We start from the raw sequence: 22,275 nt of genomic DNA, 5'->3' as shown, positions 1-22,275 counted from the left end.
CAATACCCATATTGACCCGTATAGATCAACTTGATCACCTTCCTCATTAACCCTCAAGCCTGTGAACATCATTCATCTTAACTGAAGATCATCGACGATTGTCTTCAATCATTTCCATAAAAAGGAGGTCCTCTAATTTCTTATCTAAGACACCTTGTTTTGGCGCCTATGTATACTGTATGTTCAACGGGCAGAGGAACAGAACAGCAACATGAGCGGCTGTCTTCAAATGATCCACCAATCAAAGTAATCATGTGGTGTGGAGATGGAAAGAACCTTATCTTAGATCAATGTTGTAACGAACATACCCCTCTACAATCTCCGCTTGAGCCACATTTTGATCATGGTTTCCATATATCTTGCATCTTATTGTAAGCGAAGCAACGCGACTTTTTGCGAAATGTGGAAGGTAAATTATGCAAGACAAGTTCTGATAGGCAAGTTGACCCCAAGGTTGCATTCCTGTGAAGATATGGATGGGGATGGATATCGTTAAATGGAGATGTGAATGCATGTCAGAATCCAATCGGCGATTTAGGATCCTGGTCGTTCAATGCTATCGTTCACATGAGGGGATTATCTACCTATCGCAACCCCCAGAGAGAACCTCAAAAATTGTAGAAAGATACGAAGGACACAGTAGGGTCAGGAAACAACAAGGAGTATCTCCAATCACTAAGGAATTTTCAAGAATGCCGAGGAATACCGTACCTATCCATTGTCAAGAACAAGCTTTACAAGGACAATACAACACAAGAACAATGGGGCTACCAAGGACTAGCTTCCCGTCTCGGCAACGCACGCCGCGCCGGCTCCATTATCGGCTACGAATGCTTGTCAATACACGAATCGTGTAACCCTAACTTACCATTTCTGTTCGAAAGCGACCTATCTTGTGCTATCTCGAAATATCTTCAGGAAGAAACGCAATTATCACGCAAATAATCTGTGGGTGAATAAAGGCAAATTCCTTCGGACTTCGCGAGATAGGATTTGTATTACGAAACAACCTTCCTGATATGGTTTGTGGATTGCCTTGCTTTTTTTTTTGAGTCTCGCAACTTGCCATGTGAGGATCCGAATGTGACCGTCCTGAATCGCAAAATTTTGATACTTTTGATATCCGGAGAACTCATTGATATGAGCGCCAAGATAAGCTATGCGGCTTTACTCGGCATGGGAATGATGGAGATGACGAAGCTTTGCTTGGCGATGCCAACCTACTTGGCCTACTTGGCCTACTTGGCTGCAACGTCGATGGCTTTTGTCGACGAACTCCCAAATGAATGCCCCGTGGCAGGCGGATGGGTAGGCTGATTGAACAGTATGCCAGACTCAATTCATCCGGTTCGCGCAAACTTCAAAGATATCGGATGGATACTGGCTAAATGCAATCCTTGTCCGTTCCTGAAAATCAAGCTGTTTGATTTGATACCCCATCTTTCGAACGTCGTGTAACTTTCGTGTTAAAGAAATTATTGCGTGAGGCAGCGTTTGTCATTTCAAATCATATGTCAGATTTTCTTGTTATGGTTGTCAGAACTTCAAATCCAATTTTGATTCCGAAGAGCTCTCCGAACATCTACAATTTCCATGAAATGTTTGATGGATCAAGGGTTCCTCTTCTCCTATCGACTTTGTCTGCCGCAGGATACAGAAATTTATACACCTATACACCAAGATGGATGGCTGTTTTCTCCTTTGCACACTCAGAAATCACTTTTCTCATTCTACTCGACTAATCTAGATACTAACATGAATACTAGATTTCATGGATTCTGTCTCACTAATCTCTCATTGACCAACCTCTCATTTAAATCGAACAGATCATCTGATCCTATCGTCCTGTTCTTTAGTACCTCTGATATAGCGGCAACAACAACATACTGACGAGAGAAGAGAGAAGAGAGGGATATTCAAGTATCTTATCCTTCGAGTATCTCTTGAGTTGTACGTCAGAGTTGTTGGTGAAGAAAGCTGTGTACAGCTTCAAAACGACTGCGACGAATAGAGATGAGACCGGCTGTGGCAGTGACTTGACTCACGCTGAAATGCGCCTATCGGTCTTTCTTTTCTTCCTTTTCATCTCAACACCTTTGCCCAATTCTTCTCTTATAGAAAAAATCCAGGGTTCGGAACGAAAGAACATCATAGGGTGCGACTTATGTGATATCCTTCAGATAGCGTACTCCTATTTCGAATTTCTCCTTCACTTATAGTACTTATTTTGATGTACTCTTCCTCTACAATTGAGCCTGGATAAGTAGACAACGCATGGAGCTTTATCAGCATCAAGATCAACCTCACATAGGTACCTAGGTAGTGAAAGTAACTGCATAGCCTGCTTGATCTTTGAAGGCCACGCAATCAGTGGCAACATTAATTAGTATAGACTTCTATCTGTAAGAATCAACCGGAATTTTTTTTTTTTTTTTTTTTTTTAATTAACGTCCACCTTCAGTCTATGACTATATAGGACGGCTAGGCCAAATGGTCTAGCGGATAACTTTTAAAGTACAAAATTAGGAATTTTAATAATAGAGTAAGTGAAAACTAATACTGGGAACTCGTTCCCACTTACTATACGAAGTGCGTATAGTAAGATATAGAATAGAAAGGGTTAAACCCTTTCTTCTCTATCTTTTCTCTTCTTCTTTTCCTTCTCTTTCCATTTCCAAAATGGCTCTCTCTCCTTCTCTTATTATCTCTTCTTCTTCCACAATTTCGTTTTATATCTCGGCTCTTAATAGGTGCCAAGTTTGAATAGCGATTTTGGTAATATTGATGAATTTGATTGTTAGTTCGATATCTATTTTCGTATGTAGCAGGAATTGTAGGTTGATTTTAGAGATTGATATTTCTTTGAAGATTTCCTTTCTTTCTTTTCTATATATTGGGCAATTAATAAGGAAATGTGCAGCTGTTTCGATATTATTGTAGATATACTTATTGTTTGAAAGTTTGAATCGATGTAAATAAGACTTAATATAACCATGGCCGATTTTGAATTGAAAGAAGGTGTTAGTAGTATTTTGCTTAGTACCTTCTAATAGCTTGATTTTGGAGCTGATTTTCTATGGGAAGAGTTTCGAATAGGTTGTATCTGATTGATTTGATCTGGATTTGTATTGATTGAAAATCTCTAGTTATTGATTGGAGTTGTATTTCTTTATTATTATATCAAGTAGCCCTATACTAGTTTCGCTTGAAGTAGCCTATATTGAAGTTGCTTTTTTCGCTAATTTATCAGCCATTTCATTTTCTTATATCGAAGTGTGACCTGGAACCCAATTTAAGGAGACTTCAGCTCCTTTTGCTCTAATATCCTCTGCTGCCTTGATTGCTTGTATTTGGTAGGCTTGCCAGAGTGATCGGAGAGGGTTTTTTAGACAATAGAGTCCAGCTTGGTTATCCGAATAGATCTTGAATTTCTGTCCTTTATATACTACAGTGCTAGCATATTCGATAGCTTTTGTAACTCCCAATAATTCTCCATTATATACTAATTGATTGATACCAATATTCGAATGTTTTCGATAAGAGATTGATCCATTTGATTGTATTGCAACTATCCCTACTCCTATTCCAATTCCTTTTTTGGTAGAAGATGCATTAGTATATATATAAACTGTATTTTGATCTCTGTGTTTAAATATAATATTGTGAAGAGTAGCTGTATTTTCTTTCAAGGCTTTATTAATATTGACTTTGTAAGGTGTATTTCTTTTCCAGGGAGGGAAGTTGAAATGGGTAATCTTTTCGAGAGTAGATGGATCGAAATCTTGTTCTATGGATTCTCTTATTTTATCTAATTAAAGTGGCTTGTATCGTTTCCTTCGAGGGGTAAGCTATTGCTTCTAGGTTCGATTTGTGTTGAGATAATACTTCTTTTTCGATATTGATTGGGTGATTTGGTGATAGTTTCATTAATCGAAAGGCATATCGTTTTATATTTGAGTCTAAACGGATTTTTGCTGGCTTTAGTCCTGCTTTGATTTCTATTGGAAGGATTGGAGCGGTTTTGAAAACTCCAAGTATCTTTCGAAGAGCTAGATTTTGAAGTGATTGAAGTATATCCTTGAATTTGATCTGACCTTTCCACCAAACTTCCGATCTATAATTGATTGATTGATTGATTGATTAATTGAATTTACATCCACCTTCAGTCTAAGACTATATAGGACGATTAGGCCTTAAGGGCCTAGTAGATAACTTTTTATTTTATAATAATAGGAATAAACAATTTGGGGAAGTGCAAACGAACATTGGGGACCTAAGCCCACTTACTATATGTATAACATATAGTAAGACAATAAGGAAATCTACTCTGTAGAATATTTTTTCTCTCTTTCTCTTTCTTCAATCTCTCTCTCTTTTTCTCTTTCTTCTTCCATTTAAGCCCTTGATAAATGCCAGGCTCTTGTAGCAATTTTAGTTGTATTGATGAATTTGATAGTTAATTCGATTCCTATTTTCATATGAAGTAGGAATTGTAGAGTGATTTTAGAAAGTGGTATATTCTGGAATATCTCTTTTCTTTCCGCTTTGTATACTGGGCAACTGATCAAAAGGTATTGAGGTACCTCAATATTACCACATATACATCTATTATTGGAATGATTAAAACAATATAAGTATGATTTAATGTAACCGTGATCTAATTTCAATTGAAAGAAAACGCTAGCTGTATTTCACCTTGTTTCAATTAGTAGCTTGATTTTCAATCCAATTTTCTATGGAAATAGCTTTGAATAGGTTAATACTGTTTGGTTTGATCTGAGTTTATATTAATTAAGAGTTGAGCTCTATTGATTAAAGAAGAATTCTTTGATTATTGTTCTTAATAATCCGAAACTAGTTTTATTTGAAGTAGATTGTATTGTAGTTGTTTCCTTTGCTAGCTTATCTGCTAGCTCGTTTCCCTTTACTAAAGTATGTCCTGGTACCCAATTCAAGGATATTTCCACTCCTTTAGCTATAATAGCTTTAGCTGCTTTGATTGCTCGAATTTGATAAGCTTGATCAGGGTGATTCGAGAGTGTTTTTAGTTGTAGTAGGTTTGCTTGATTATCTGAATAAACCTTGAATTTCTTTTTATTACTAGTAATTGAGCTAGCATATTCAATAGCTCGAGTGACTCCATATAGCTCTTTCTTGTTCAGAGGTTTATCATATATATATATATAAGTGATATATAATATATACGCGAGTGGTGACTCAGATTTAATATTGTCCTTTCTTGAATATTGATTTCAACTTCATTATTTATTTACAATGATAGAGGACCTGTATATATAGGCCTTTCAGGACTATCTAGAACCTTCTGTTTTATCTCTTGTATTTCTAATCAATGTCGTCGTCGCTACAAGACTAGAATCTTCTATAAGCCTCTGTCGATCCTGATTACCCCTCATTCCTAGTAACCTTAAATACAAGGCATTAAGGTTCAACACTCTTCATTATAAACTAGTTGATTGCTTCCAATATTCACTTGTTTTTGATATGAAACTTAATCATTCGATTGTATTGTTACTATCCCTATATTAATGCCTATTCCTTTTTCTGTAAAAAAGGCATTTGTATAGATATAGATAGTATCTTGATCTCTATATTTGAAAATAATATTATGAAGTATTGCTGTATTTTCTTTTGAAGCCTTACTAATATTGATTTTGAAAGGAATTTCCTTTTTCCATAGTGGAAAGTAGAAATGAGTAATCTTTCGAAAGAAAACAAATCGAATTTTTTATTAATTGATTCTCTTATTCTATCAAGTTAGATTGATTTATATAGCTTTTTTTGAGGAGTATTGATTGGTTTTCGATTAGCGTATTGGTATGCTAGAGTAGCTTTTTCGATGTTGATTGGATGTTTGGGTGAGAGTTTTGTTAATCGAAAGACATACTGCTTGATATTTGAATTTAATCGAATGTTTGCTGGTTTTAATCCCGTTTCGATTTTTATTGGGAGAATTGGAGTGGTTTTGAAGACTTCTAGTATCTTTCGAAAAACTAGATTTTGAAGAGCTTGTATTTTATCCCTAAAATAAGCTTGTCCTCTTTACCAAATCACTAATCCGTAATCTGCTATACTAGTTATACAGGCTATATATAACTATCAAAAGGCTTTCAGACTTAGGCCTTTTTCCATATTGGTTAGTCGAGTTATTCAATAAAAGGCTCCTTTTACTTGTGTGATTCGAATATTGATGTGTTGATTGAATTTGAGATTTGGATTAAACTATATACTTAGTTATCTGATTAGGGATTGGGGTGTAATGATATCGGAATTAGGTAGTTTGATTAAGTGATCCTTAGTTAGCTTGGAAGCTGAGAAGTGTATTAACTCTGTTTTTGCTAAATCGAATTGAATAGCGTTTTTTGAGCTAAGTTTGTAAATTTGCTTTGTAGCTTTCTCAAGAGATATAATATTCTTTTTTCAAGAAGATAAGTTTGTAATCAAAGCAATATCATCAATATAGGAAAGGAATTTGATTGATTTTGAAAGGAATAAATCTCTGATGTATATTAAAAATAGAATTGAAGAAATAAAACTGTCTTGTGGTATTCTAGTCGAAATAGGCTTGAAAGATTCGATTTGATTATTGAAGAACAATTTGAGTTGTCTTTGTTGGAGGAATGAGATTATCTAAGTAATCAGATTTATTGGTAGTTTTAGCTTTTTACAAATTTTCAATAATCGATTTCTTGAGATGTGATCGAAGGCTCCCTTTATATCCATAAATAGAATTAAAGTCTTTTTGTGAATTTACTTATTTCTTTCGATTTTCATAGTTAGAAGAAGAGCTATATTAATTGCTGATTTCTTTTGTTGGCTTCCAATTTGACTCTTATATAATAAACTAATAGTTTCTACTAAATAGTCTAATCTTTAAACTAATATCCTTTCGCTTATCTTTTCAAGACAATTTAGAAATACAATAACTCTATATACTTTCGGAACAGAATAATCAGATTTTGAGACTTTCTTCAAAATCGCTCCAGTGGCTTGTTTCCAGCATTGTAGGTAATATCCGAGATTGATTAGATTACTAAATAAATTGAAGAAGATCTATAGAATTACTTTATATACTTTCATAATAATCTCCTAAATGATTCTATCTAGGCCAAGGGTCTTTCCTTGGATTTTGACTGAACAGGTATTACTTAATTCAATTTGTGAAAGATTAGACTATTCCCATTTCTTGGATTGCTTATATCCTTTCTATTGTGGTTTTGAAATGACTAGGGGGGGTGGGAATAGAGTCGATCTGAAAGCAGAGCATTTTCCTTCAAAAGAGTTTTCGGTTGAAATATTTGGTATCCTTTGATCTTGATAGTCTTTTGTATAGGCCATTGCTTTGAATATTGTCTGTGTATCCTCCTTTTCTAGGAATTCATTCTAATGATTCTTCTTTGCTGTTTTAATAGCCTGAAAGTATTTGTTTCTAACAATTCGATATTCCTCTTTGAAATTTGAATTCTCCAAATCGGATTCGATTAGTTGTTTTGTTCTTCCTAATACTTTTCGAAGCTCTTTCAGTTCGGGTGTCCACCATGGTTTTCCCCTTTTTTCCAAACTGACTTTAGGTATAGATTTTTTAGTAGCTTTCTGAATAATTCTTGTAAGTTTGCTTGCTGCTTGATTTAGATTAGAATGATCATTTCTTTTTTTCAGATTATTGAACGAATCCTCTTCAGATGAAATTGTTAATATCAAAGTAGAGAGAATAGGAGAGAATAAGGTTTCTGATTTCAGTATCGATTCGAATTTATTCCAATTAGCTAGCTTGGTATTATATCTAGCTAGCGATATTGTATTACAAAGACTTGATTCTTCTTTTCCTTTAAATTCGAATAGTATTCCTGTATGATCGGATTCTGTATTTGATAGTGTTTACCAGTTTTGGATTTAAAAAGCAATTCCTTTTGAAGTTAATATAAAATCGATAACGTTTGGATTGAGGAGATTATTGCAATAGAAGGTACTAAAACCAAGCTCGTTTAAAAAAATAAGATTCTAATCTTCCAGTTATTCAGCTAATTGATCAGCGTTTCCATTTTTCTTCGAAAAAGGATCCCATTATAGATGATAAGAGTTGAAGTCGTCTACAAGAATAGTTTCTTGTGTGATTAATAAATTGTATAAATATCTTTTAAATATAAAGCCCTTTTCTTTAACTTAATCAGCTTCATTATAAATGTTAATGATTTGAAAGGCTTTATTTCTATTTTGATAATCGAAGATCTGAATATCAAGATTTTTTGGAGAATTAGAAGAAAGGTTAATTATAAATTGAAGGGTTTTTGAGGTGTATAATAATGTTCGTAATCGATATTTAGAATTGAATCTTGGAAGTGTTTATATAAAATTAGAGTGTATAATCGATCTAATATTTGAATAATCATTTCCGTTTTTGATAATCTGTGACACTTTGCCTTAGAAGAACTGCAAGAGCAGGGTACAATTTATCCTTAGAATCTACAACTACAGAATCGGGAGCAAAGTGTTTGTAGAGTGTTCCTATATACTAGTTATATACACATGATTGTACACGTGCGCAAGCACGCACATAAGCAATCGCAGCTGTGATTGAATGTGATTTGTGATATTATTCCCCCTTTCGAAAAAGCTTGTTTTCAAGCTTTACAATTACCTAATCTGTAGATACATCGGCAATCCCAATGAGGTGTCATTGTTTATATTATAGCATAACGTAATAAACGGGTGTATGCACAAATTTTGCTTTTTTCGTAATGGGAAGGTGCATGGGAAGCAGAGGAAACTGTTCTATAACCTAGCAATAGCGCGAAGCCTTCGAAGCATATAGATTGCCCGAATTTCCCTTTTTCTTCCAAATCTTTTCCAGTCACTTACCTTCTTTGTATCCTTCAATCAATAATCAATATGCTTTCCACACTATCAAGAAAACGCAGTAGCAAGAGCAAGTTGTTACTAGTGCAGCTGAAGTAGCGAAAGGACGTGTGTACAGTGGTGAGTTGTTTATTTTTCTTTTGCATTTGCTTTGCTGATATGCTTCTTTACAGCTTGTGGCGAAAAAAGCATCTGCCTTTTCTATTGTGCAAGACAAGTGTTTTGTTGAGGAAGAGAAAGAGTCGAGCCGTAATGGGAATAATAATAATCCTATCGGCAAGGAGAAGAATAATAAGGAAAATAGATTGAACAACGAAGATGCATATAAATAAGGTTTTCTTTTGATATCTCCAATTTGCAATCAGCTTATCTAACAAGTACGATTACAAATGCTGAAAACAATATACCTAAGGGTAAGGTCGATCTTCGATATGCTTATTGGATGTATCCATTCCATCATCTTCCAAAATAGAATTCGAAGAAAGAATACAATTCCTTGATTGATTGTATTAACAATTACGAAAAGAAATTCACTAATAAATTGATTACAGCAATATATCATTTTTGTAATTTCGAAAATGATGGCGAGATAATTAAGAAAGATATTCTGGAGGCCTTGTATCAAAGTCAACCTGGTTATAAATTCGATACACCCTGTCACAGAAGTGTTGGCTTTGTTAATGTTGACAAATAAAAATCTTCAAGTAAAAGGTTATCAAAAAAGACAGTACCACAACAGGAACAATGTATTCGAAAGGATAGCTGGGTTTATACTAACTGTGTATACAGTTGTATTTCCGGTAAGGGAAATAACATCTATTATTGATTTCCTAAACAATTGTCTAGTCAATCTTACTATCTGCTTTGTTTAACTAGCAAATATAAATATAAGTACTTGCTTGATAGGAATACGCATAAGATGTTTCTCCAATATCAATCGACTGTTACTAAATATAGCAATATGGTAAAAGTAAATTACAACTTTTGCCAACTTTTAGCAAAATTAACTCTTAAGATAGCTTGATATACAGGAAGAGCTAAAAAATTGTGTTTCGAAAGAAATGCTTTCTCTTATCCTTATTCGAAAAGCTGTAAAGCATTATATAACGGAGGTTACAGCGCGGGAAGACAAATTGAAGTAGCAGTATTAGTTTATTGTAATTCAGATAAAAACAAAGCTTTCGACAACTCGCAAGCAGTTGGGTGCAACTGAACACCAGCTTGGTCTTATTGTTGTATGTACTGTGATTAAGGGTTATCTTATCTTTCGGCTTGTAGTTATCCTATATATACTTGTCATCACTGTTAACTAAGGATTCGACTAGTATTTCAATTTAAATTATCCAGTTTTTGCTATCGTACCTTACCTGATTGTAATTGTTAATATTTATAAGGGCTTTCTTTCTGGTTTGATTTAAGTTTGTTGGGTAGAGAAAAAGACTTTCTTTATTGACATTTCATCTTTGTCCAATTGCTTTCAGCCTCTCATGCAATTAGGATTTTTTTGTTACAATAATAAATTAAAGAAGTTCTTTCTGTCTTTTTTATTTATATATTAATTGTTATCTATAAAATCATAATTATCCTTTCCATTCTTGTAAAGACAAATCCATTCCGGTAGGTGCGCAGAGAGTTCTGACAGAATGGGATTTCGTAAATAGAAGTTACGGAGATAATGCAAAGCAGTTTTTAAATCAGAAGCAGGGTACCAAATAAGATCGTTATTGACGTTTAGCTACGATACTCTGTATTTAAGCTATCGGCGTACTTTCTTTACAGCTAGAATACACTCCACTTCCCATTCAATATCACCGGTGATATTTATTGGAAACGATGGTTCGAGGATTTATCCGGGAAATGGGTTGTCTGCCGCTTTGCGGAGCTTGCTAGATGGAAATATGGGGTGGACTTTCATAGTGGGTGGTAAATCCAATCGGAAGGAATCTCCAGCCCGACCAATAATCTTGAATCTATCTTGAATAGGGTAATCCAGTTTTTTGGATAGTCGTTGTATCGGAAAGTCCCTTATACTGAGCTATACATAATCTCCCATATCGAAGTTGATTGAGTGACAATGTGAGTTAGCCGATCGAGATATTTTTTCTTGCACATACAAAATATTTTCTTTTGCTCAATCAAGTGCTAATTTATTGCGTTTAGCATACTCTCTAGCATTGATTATATTCAAATCGTCGATAGGCGTGGTAAAGTCGAGTTTCCAATTCCAGGGATTGCAGAGTAAATAGCTATACAAGGTCTTGTACAGAATTTGACTATTTAGTAATTTATAGAAAAGTGTAAGTTAAGCGTAGTTCATTATTAATAAGAATTCAGATTAATCATCTTAATAATAGTTTATAAAGGGTCACAAGCATTGTTGGAGATATTGATTATAAATCTTAATTTGATTATCAATTTGCGAGTGGTGAGTAATAGATAACTTGACTTGCATTTCTAAGATATTATTGAATTTTTGTTAGAATTTGGATATGAATTGAGGATCACGATTAGAGATTATAATCTCTGGAGCACTATAATATCTGTATATATAATATAGGTACAAGCAAACCTAATCTCTTGAATCGATTGATTTATAATAGGGTATTGAAATAGCTTATTTAGTCAATTGGTCGATAATAACGAATACATTATTGTAACTATATTTATCCTTGTTAAAACTGCAGTAGTTCATAGTAATGTATTGCTATACTCGCATAGAGATTGGGAGCAAATGGAGGAGACCGGGAGTGCGATCTCTTAGTACAGAGCTGCGCTTGTATTTGTGGCAATTCCATATATATTAATCAATTATATCATTTATATTCTTCCAATAATATTGATTAACCAAGAGAGCGTAGATCTTTTTGATACTAAGATATATAGTGAAAACTGAATCGTGAATTTCGCAAATCAAATAGGTTTGCAGATTTTCAGTATTTGATATATAAAATCGATTGTTGTAAAGCAAAAGTCTTTTTTTGAACATAAGATACTTATATGATTTAATAATCTGAATATACAAAGCTTTTAAACTTAAATAAGATCTATTTGCTTTAATAATATAATTTACAATATCGAAAAGTAGTATAATTATATATATATCGATATTTACAATTACATCTGGATCTTGCCGTAAAGATTCGCATATAATCTTTATATCCACTTGATTATTTTTTATAAACTATTAAAAACGATTTTTTTTTTAATACTGTTCTGTTAATCCAATTTGTTAGTACAATGTGTAAGCGTATCTGTAAAGGGATTGTTCTTTTCAGTATAGTATATTTATTTATTTATTTATAGTGATTAACGTCTTGTGGAGGACCTCCCGAGGGGTATGAAAGACGTGACTAGATCTAGAGTTACAAATACAGAAAGGCGCTGATGCGCACGCTAGTAAAACCTCATAGGGTAAACCCAGTTCCTTCTATATATCCTAAACAAGCCAGTGTAATGATCGCAAATAGGGCCGTTTTTTTGATTGGCCCCATATTCCTAGCGCTTCCTTCTGCTCATGGAGAGGAGCGCTCTGATTGTACAATTACTTCTGTCATAGAACCATGTTTTATAGACAGGAGCAGTGTGTACAGGTGTGCCGCTTCAAAGAAGCGGGTGTGTGTGTGGTGGTGCTCCAGAGGAGCGGAGGGTTCGGCTATTAGGCCGCTCAAGAGGAGCGGCCGGAACGGTGGTTCTGCTTGATAGCGGAGTGGCGCATAGGCGCAGTGGTGGTGGCTGGAGGGGGGATCACTAGTTCCTCCTCAGCACTCGATCGATCGCTTTTGCGGCCCATAATAGAGAAGCTCTATTAGGGTTAGCGGTAGATTGTCGAAGCTCAGAGGAGCTGTGTTATGAGGTCCACACTAAGGTGGCCTATGAGGCGGCATATAGAGTGGATCCATGTGGATCCCAAAGATGGGGATTGGCCCATATATACGAAAATTTCGTCGCTATAGCCTTAAGTCGTAGAACAGTGGGAGAGTGGCCCGATCACTTTACCACTGAACCAGCCGGGCTCCTTGCGGAGGACAATGGTCTTTTTGTCGATTCAGTATAGTATATAATAATAAAGTTATAATCAATGAGTAGTTCTGTCTAACACGCTTGTCGAGCGTTTAGCTATTTGGTAGATATAAAGTACTTGAGTGCTTTATAATTGATATACACTTTAATTTGGTATAGGGATCCGGTAAGTTTAGCTTTCCAGTAACTTAGGGATTTGATAATTGCAAGTATTTCTTTATCATGAACTTCATAGTTCAGTTTGGCGGTAACCATCATTTTCGAAAAATAAGCAACTAGTAACCATTTATTGCTGTGCTTCTAAGATAAACACATTAGCGACTATACCATCGGATACATCGGTTTTTAGTATATAGGGTAATATATAATCGTAATACTACAGGAAAAGAGTGGAGATAAATCTGTCTTTGAATATATCAAATATAATTTGACAGATTTCGTTGAAATGAAATTTGACATTTGCTTTTATAAGTTCATAAAAGGTTTGCTATTATACCGTAATCCTTAATAAATCAGCGATAAAAGTTACAAAAACTTAAGAACGATTAAAACACCCTTTACAGTAATGAGATAAATCCAAATAGTGATCACTTCAATCTTTTCTGGATGATTTGTACGCTATCTGTAGAGATAATAAAACCTAAATACTTTATACATTTAACATTGAATTCGCATTTCTTGAGATCTACCTAAAGGCCAGTGGACTCAAATCGTTCGAGAACACGCTTGACATATTCCTTATATTTATTTTTGTTTTCAGAATATATAAGAATATTATCGAGATAAGCAATATAGAAGTCATCTAAATAATCAAATAGGACATTGTTTATATATCGTTAGTAAGTCGCAGAGCCGTTTGTCAGTCTAAAAGGTAAAACTTTGCATTTATAGGAATCATATCGAGTGTGGAAGGTAATGTATTCTTCGGAAGCTGGATCTATGCGGATACAATGGAATGCTTATCGAATATCTAATTTGATATACACCTTTATACCAGCAAGTCATGCAAGTGTTTTGTCAATGAAAGGTAAAAGATACCTGTCTTTGCATATTAAAGAATTGAATAGTTGGAAATCTATATAAAACCTTAAACTTCCATTCAGCTTTTTTATAAAGAGAATCGGCGCTGCGAACAATACTTGACTGGATTCTATAAATCCTTTGGCAAGGTTTTCTGTGATATATTCTTTAACAACCTCAAGCTATTCGAACAACATTTTATACAGAAGATTATATTTGAGAGCTTTTTTACCTTCTCCTTCAAATATAATCTTGTAATCGTACAACCAAAAGAGAAATAGGATATCGAACTCGTGTTTGGAGAATGCTCAATAATATTACTAATAAACTTCGGGGATTGGAGGCTCCATCTCGACATCTGCGATAACGCGATTGAGAGCAGCAATAGTTTCTGGTTTAGAACTATTTAAGGTAGCAATTGCGATTGAGATTCGATAATTGTTGTTTTGACTAGATTTGTAAATCGAGATGATATCATCAATCTCTGTACATATAATTATAAAGATCTCATAATCCTTACTTTTTTTACAGGTAAATTGAAATTGAGTTGGCTTGAATGCATAAATATCGAACGTGTCGGAGATACAAAACAAAAGGGATTTGTAAACGGATTGAATAGAGATTTGATCGAGAATAGATTTCTTCTTTAGATTGACTAGAATCTGAACTTCGATTATATTTGAAATTACTGTATTAATCTCTTGGGGAGGGGTAATAAGTATTTCAGGTACGATCGGTACTATAATCGGTTGTTTATTATCAAGTCAGTAATACATCTCTTCCAATCGGGCGTTCCGATCGTCAGCATCTTTCTATCTCAAATAACTGATTCTGGGTTGTTGAAAACTGTCTCTGGTTAAAAGTATATTTTTTGATAAGGAAACAATAGGAGGATGCTCGGGAAGTTATTCAAAGCATCGGTTAAAACAATCGACTTTAACTCAAATCTCTGCCAACCATTTGTGACCTAGGATTACACTATATGAATCCAAATCAGTAATAAAAAATAGCAAATAAGATTGTTATCGAACATCAATCGTGAAATTAAGAATGTAAAATAAGTGATAGTTTTATCTTGTACACTATTATAGCTTTTGACTTCAATTAATGATTCAAGTAATATAAAGCGGGGTTTGAATATAGGAAATAATAATGAAAGGAATATCTTGTTGATAAAAGCAAGCCATTCGCTTTGAAATCTATGAGAGATTGAGTATTGTATAAATATCCGTTCTTCGAAAATATGCATGATAGGTTTATAGAATTATTTTCATTAGTTTTGTCAAATCAAGGAATCTCATATCCCGGATTGCGTTTAGGAGAAAACTTCTACCTAAACATATTGATTTAAATGTTAGTTTTTAGCAGTACAAACAGACTCAACAGTTTCCGCTTATACTTTTTGGTTTATATTCTTCTTGGCATTCTCTTCTACATTATAAAACTCTTTGTCTTCTCCAATCTCTTAGATCTCGGCCATAGTACTTATATTACCTATACATAGCATAAAACTATGATTCACTTTTAATACAGGGGTAATAGTATTATAATTGAAATTGTTTCCTGGAGATAGAGTGTTGTTTGGCTTGAAGGTTCCTGTATAACCAGTAGAAGTGCGAGGAGGATATTGGATGTGAAATTGAGTAGATGGGTTCGAATTACCTGATGAGCGGAGAGTGCTTCTAGAAGTAGTCGATGAATCGGTGTTATTAGATAGTTTTCTAAGAAGTATCTCTTTAATCGTTTTGTAACGATTACATTCTCGAAGTGTAACTTCGAATTTATCAATCTCAGTAAACTTGATAGCCAGATCCTCAACAATATAGCATTCGTTGATATAAAGACCAATAGCTTATCGGAGGAAATCAGATATTTTTCTTTCCAGATCGCAAAGGAGAGTTATCGGATTAATGATTTCCGCCTGTATAGCTAATAATCTAAATTTACAATACTATACTAGAAAGTTTTCTTGTTAAATGTTATTAGGCATAATCTAGTATTTGTACTCAATTTATGTATAATCAACTTTAACCAGATTCTTGTAAATAACTGCAAGCTGATTAATCAATTGCTGTTCTATCAAACAAGGAACTTGAGTGTACAACAAGAACATATATTCTTATACCTCTCCTTCCATTTAATCTACTATATAAAATCGTCATTGCGCTTCCGAAATAAACAAATTTTCGTAAAATTCGAGTTGCTCAATAACCAATAACTACCAGAAGCTTGCTTTCGACTCCATATTATCTTTGAGTTTGGATAAAAGATTAATGGGCTTCAAAATATACAAATACTCTACTGCAATAGTAAATAAACAAAAATAAAGTGTTCAATGAATTTGTAAATCGCTCGACAGGGCGATCGGATTTGAGAGGAATCTATTATCAATACTCGAAAGGGATCGTTGCGAAGACTAACTTCGCAAACGGGGGTTTTTTCTTGTTTTTCCTTTTCCCGATAATAGGAAATGCCCTCTCAATAGAATCAACTAGAACATTAAAAGTCCAGACTCCACAATTCGCAAGGAAATCTATATAATATTACTATCAATATCTTGAAAATTGAAATAGATAAGCAATACTAAAACTACACTATAACAATTCGTCTTTGAGTTTTACAATTTCGTTCTGCAAGTCCTCAAAGTCTTTAAGGGTTAACACTTGTTCTTCCTGTAACGAGAGAGTATACATCGGCATACTACCCTCGAGAATTAATACCTCAATCGAGGAATCGTTTTTAGACTGTTTACCCTTTCCACATCTACCAGTATTTACATTAAAACCGTAAGAACTGTAATCGTCGCTTCGTTGAGATTGATTGTCGTCAACTAGGAGCATTTGGCCGGCGAGAGGGGGAGAGTGATAGAGTTCCTTTAAAGTAAATAGATCAAACATGATAGTAATACTTGTAACTCTGTATGTTGGGGGTTTATTGTTTTCCATCGAATAGATTTATTCGAAATCAGCCCTTTTCCTATAAATGATATCGAATGTTCTCGATATACCCAAGAAGGTATTATAATTATAAGATATTATTTGATCGGCTACTAGATAACCATACAATCATATAATGAGTTGTAAATAATATAACACTTTGCCTTAAAAGAACTACAAAAGCAGGGTACAATTTATTCTTAGAATCTATAATTACAGAATCGGGAGTAAAGCGCTCGTAGAGTGCTCCTATATACTAGCTATGTATACATAATCGTGCACATACGTAAACGCGCATGTGAGCGATTGCAGCTGCGATTGGGTGCGATCCGTGACATAATCTAAGGTTCTTGAATAGTAATGAGATCGATATTGAATTCTATTGTAATCTATAAAATGTTTTCTATAACTTATAAACTCTGATTAAGATTTATTTGAAGAATTCGAATATTAATATAATTTATTAAAAAGTATTATTCGATTTTTGTTAAATAGTCTGATAGGTTTTACATATTTTCGAATTTGCTACGTGATTCTCTTGATAATTCAAGCATTTCGCTACTAAATGTTAACAGAATTTTTCTCTAATATTGTATACTATATACAAGTGTATTAATATAATATACTTATCTCCATATAAACCATAAAAAGGTTTTTTCTACAATAAACATTCTAATATCCAAACCCTTAACACTTCTGGTATTGTGTAGTTGGTTTTGATTTGTAGAACTTTTTTATTCTCATATTACTTCCAGCAATATATAATCGCTTTCGAATAACTAATTCCGCTTCTAATTGATAGCAAAAGCAATAAACTATAGCTCCCTTTTGTTAATAAACTTTTTTTAAATAAGAATAAGCCAGAAAGGGATTTTTTATAGGTTTGAAATCAGAATTGAAGGTCTTGATTTTATCTAAGATAAAAATCTATTTCCTTTGCTCCTGAGAATTCTTTAATAAGGACTCTATAAATAATAACTTTATACTATTCTTAATCCTTTTGAATCCTTTTGAATTTGATAATGTTATTCCAAATAGCTTTTTTTTCTATTAAGAATTGTAATGTAAAAAGAATTATTTATTGTAATAATGATATTATTATTAAAGAATAAAATAGCTACTACAATAACTGGTTTTTTAATTCTAGGTCTTTTGAAAAGCTTTATTTATTTTGTTTCGAATAATTAAAGAGGAAAAGGAAGTAGGATTGAGATTTCTGGTTTGATTAGAATAAGTCGTTTTTGGATTGAATCTATCTTTTTCTTTATAGAGGTTGATTTGATGCTTTTTTTGGAGACTAGATTCCATTCTCCTTCTGAACTTTTATATATATTGGTTTTGATATTGGAATAATAGTGGATATAGGAGTTGTATTTAGAGCTTTAGCTTGGGATTCGATTTTTTCGAGTAGTTGATTCGAGATAGGTGATTTGAGAGGTAATGATTTTGGAGGCTGTAGTAAGGTTTCCCTTTTCAATATACTCTTTAAAGATTTCTAGGAGATCTAGAAGCTTGGATTGTTTGTTGTATAATTGAGTAAATATTGAAACTAGTACTATAAGATCTCTTGCTTTTAGGATAGTTTTTTTTGAAGAAAAAAGGTTGTCTTGAACTCTAGATTGTTTGTTTTGATTGCTGAGAGGTATTGTGAGGCTGTATTTCTTATTTTAATTGAAGATATAGGTAGTATTATTTGTATTTTGAATGAGAAAGGAATCACTAGGTAGGTTGATTTCTTCATTTCTTCTTTCGAAGTTGATTGGTAGAGTTGGGCTGGAGATTTCGAATATAGAGGTTTCAGAAGATAGATGGGGACTTGATGCAGGAGTACCTAATATGATTATAGGATAGGTATTAGGTATAATAGAGACTTCGGGAGAAGCTTCTATCATATTAGTATCCTTCAATATATTTGAGGAACTCATTTGGGGATTGTGTTTCTGTTCTGAAGATCAGAATGAAGAGTTTTCTACGCGAATTTTCGTGTGTATTTCGCGTTTTGGGACGTCGACAACAGTATCACAACAAGTATTGGTTTGAATCAATTGGGAGGAATTGCAATGGATTTGGTTTAGTAACTATAATCTATAGCGATCGCGAAACGGTCGTATTTCGAAGAAAAAGTTTCCTTCGAATTTGTTGTGTGTCTGAGTTTATCCCGATCTATAATTAGCAATACTAATTATACAAACTATATATAACTATCTCATAGCCTTAGAACTAAGGCTTTTTTCTATATTAGCTAAGCAAGTTATTTATTGAAAGACTCTTTTTGCTTATACTGCTCTGATATTAATGTATTAATCGAATTTGAGATTCGGATTGAATCAGATATCAAGCCATCTAATTAAAGATTGGGGTATTACTATTTCCGAATTGGATAAAGTAATAGAATATTGAGCTATTAATTTGGAAGAGGAAAAATGCATTAGTTCTGTTTTAGCTAAATCGAATTGGATTGTATTCTTTGAGCTGAATTCGTATAATTGTTTTGTAGCTCTTTCTAACGAATTAACATTCTTTCTCCAAGTAGATGAATTAGTGATAAGAGCGATATCGTTAATATATAAAAGGAATTTGATTGAATTGTTTTGGAAAAGATCTCTAATATAAATCAAGAAGAGGATTGGCGAGATAGGGCTGCCTTGTGGTATTCCGATCGAAATTGGCTTGAGAGATTCGATTTGATTATTAAAAGATAGTTTTAGTTGTTTTTGTTGAAGAAATGAAGCTATCCAGGAGATAAGATTGGTTGGTAGTCTCAACTTCTTGCAGATATCTAATAATCGATTTTTTGAAACATGATCGAATGCTCCTTTGGCTGGGCCGCTTGACCCTGGCCCATCCTGCCTCCCCACAGTCAGCAGCTCCCGCTCTGTCCTACATGCCAAATGTCGGCGCTCCGAGAGCAGATGGTGGAAGGAAAAAAGGGGCCTGATCTCCGAAACGTATAATGTATGGAAACCGGTATATGATACCTCGAAGCCGGAAAGCCTCAAGTTCCCTCGCGGGGTACTATACAGACTTATAGCGATGCGGACCGGATACGGTGACTTTGCAGCCTATTATATCAGATTTAATCACAAAAATAGCACGAATACCTGTATATGTGGGATTGAGAAAAGCCCATTGCATTTCTTTCAATATTCAATTAATAATCAAACGCGTGGCGACTGGCCGCTTGCACCAAATCGACTTCGATCCGAATGGGACGTGATAGCATATGTCAATCGCATTCTGTGAACACAATATAGCTTTACTGACCTTCTTGCTAGATTCAGATTCTATATTAGGATATGCTCAAACTACACGAAACTACGCGAATTCCAATTTGCTTCAATACTCTGAGGATAAGCTCTCCATTCTAATCAATCTAAGATCCGTATCGAACAGCCATAAACACTCCAAGCGCTTTCCCGATCGATAGCGATCAACCTGATTATCCGCCGATACCCGGATGGTATACGAAATAAGGCCCTCTGAAATAGGACCACAAACCTTTAGACAGAATAGCCGCAGGATTGCTATGAGCGGTACTGAACGGGGGAATACTAGAGGCAACAAGCCCCTAATTAACTAACATTATACTACTATGAGCAGCTGGAACGCTAGCGGCCTGTAGGCCCGCTCCTTAGTACATCTAGAATACCCCTTGGGAGGTCAGATATTAGATGTTAATCACTATAAATAAATAAATAAATAAATCGAATGCTCCTTTTATATTCATAAATAAAACCGAAGTCTTATTATTAGCTCGCTTGTTACTTTCAATCTCTATATTCAAAAGGAGAGCTATATCGATTGCCGATTTCTTTTGTCGTTTTTCTATTTGGCTATAATATAAGAGATGGGTAGTTTCCACTAGATATCCTAATTGTTGAGCTAGAATCCTTTTGCTTACTTTTCCTAAGTAATTGAGAAGTGCAATAACCCTATACGCTTTTGGTATCGAATAATCTGATTTCGAAGCTTTTTTAAGGATTGCTTTAGTAACTTGTTTCCAGCATTGTAGATAATATTCAATATTGAAAAGCTTGCTATATAAAATAAAGAAGGTTTGTAGAATAGCTTTATACACTCTTGTAATGATTTTTTGAATAATACTATCTGGATCAAGAGTTTTTTCTTGAATTTTAGTTGAACAAGTGTTCTTTAGTTCGTTTTTAGAGAGATCAGATCATTCTTATTTGTTGGATTGTTGATATCCTTCCCATTCAGGTTTGGCTGTGATAGAAGGTTGAGGGAACAGAGTAGTTCGAAAAGCAGAGCATTTTCCTTCAAAAGAGGTTTCTGAAGCAATATCAGGGATCCTTTGATTTTGATAATCCTTTGTATAGGCTATTGCTTTGAAAATAGTTTGAGTATTCTCTTTTTCTAGGAAATCGTTCCAATGATTCTTCTTTGCTGTTTTAATAGCTTGAAAGTATCTGTTTCTAATAATTCGATAAGCTTCTTTTGAACTAATATTTTCGAGATTGGATTCAACTTGTTGTTTTGCTTTTCCTAGTTCTTTTCGAAGGGCTTTCAATTCAGGAGACCACCATGGCTTAGCTCTTTTGTTTGTTATAACCTTCGGAGTACAGCTTTCCATTGCCTTTTGGATAATCGATTGATTGATTGATTGATTTCATTTACGTCCACGTTCAGTCTAAGACTATATAGGACGGCTAGGCCTCTAGAGGCTCTAGCAGGTAACTTTTTATTCTACAAAGATGGATATATTCGATTTAGGGAAGTGAAAACAAATGTTGGGGACCAGTGCCCACTTATTATACGCATTGCATATAATAAGGAAAGGGAAGTATAACACTCAAGAAATTAGAAAGAGACTCCTCCCTTCTTCTTCTTCTTCTTCAATTACTATTCCTTCCATTTCTGCAATAACTCTTTCTCCCTCTATTATTGCATCTTCTTCTTCTTCTACTACCTCTCTTTCTCCTGTTTTCGTTTTGTATCAGAGCTCTAGCCAGATGCCATGCCCTTGTAGCTATTTTGGTGATGTTGATGAATTTGATGGCTAACTCGATACCAAATTTGGTATGAAGTAGGAATTGTATAGTGATTTTGGATAAAGGTATCTCCTTAAAGATTTCTTTTCTTTCAGCTTTATATATGGGGCAGCTAATAAGGAGGTGTTGTGGTGCCTCGATATTATTACATATACATTTGTTATTGGAAAGTTTGAAGCGATGTAAATAGGATTTGATATATCCATGACCTAATTTGAGTTGAAAGAATGCGCTGGCAGTGTTTCGATTGGTTCCCGCTTGGTAGCTTGATTTTCGAGCCTATTTTCCAAGGAAATAGTTTCGAGTAAGTTGATGGGGATTGGTTTGATCTGAGTTCGTATTGATTGAGGGTATCAAGCCATTGATCTGAAGCATATTCCTTAACAATCATACCTAATAGTCCAAAGCTTGTTTCG

The sequence above is a fragment of the Botrytis sinoallii genome, assembly GCF_014898435.1.
Source record: "Botrytis sinoallii strain Bc 23 chromosome Unknown BSIN_015, whole genome shotgun sequence".
Lineage (NCBI taxonomy): Eukaryota > Fungi > Ascomycota > Leotiomycetes > Helotiales > Sclerotiniaceae > Botrytis > Botrytis sinoallii.
The sequence above is the reverse complement of the archived record's forward strand: the minus strand, read 5'-3'. Positions refer to the sequence as shown.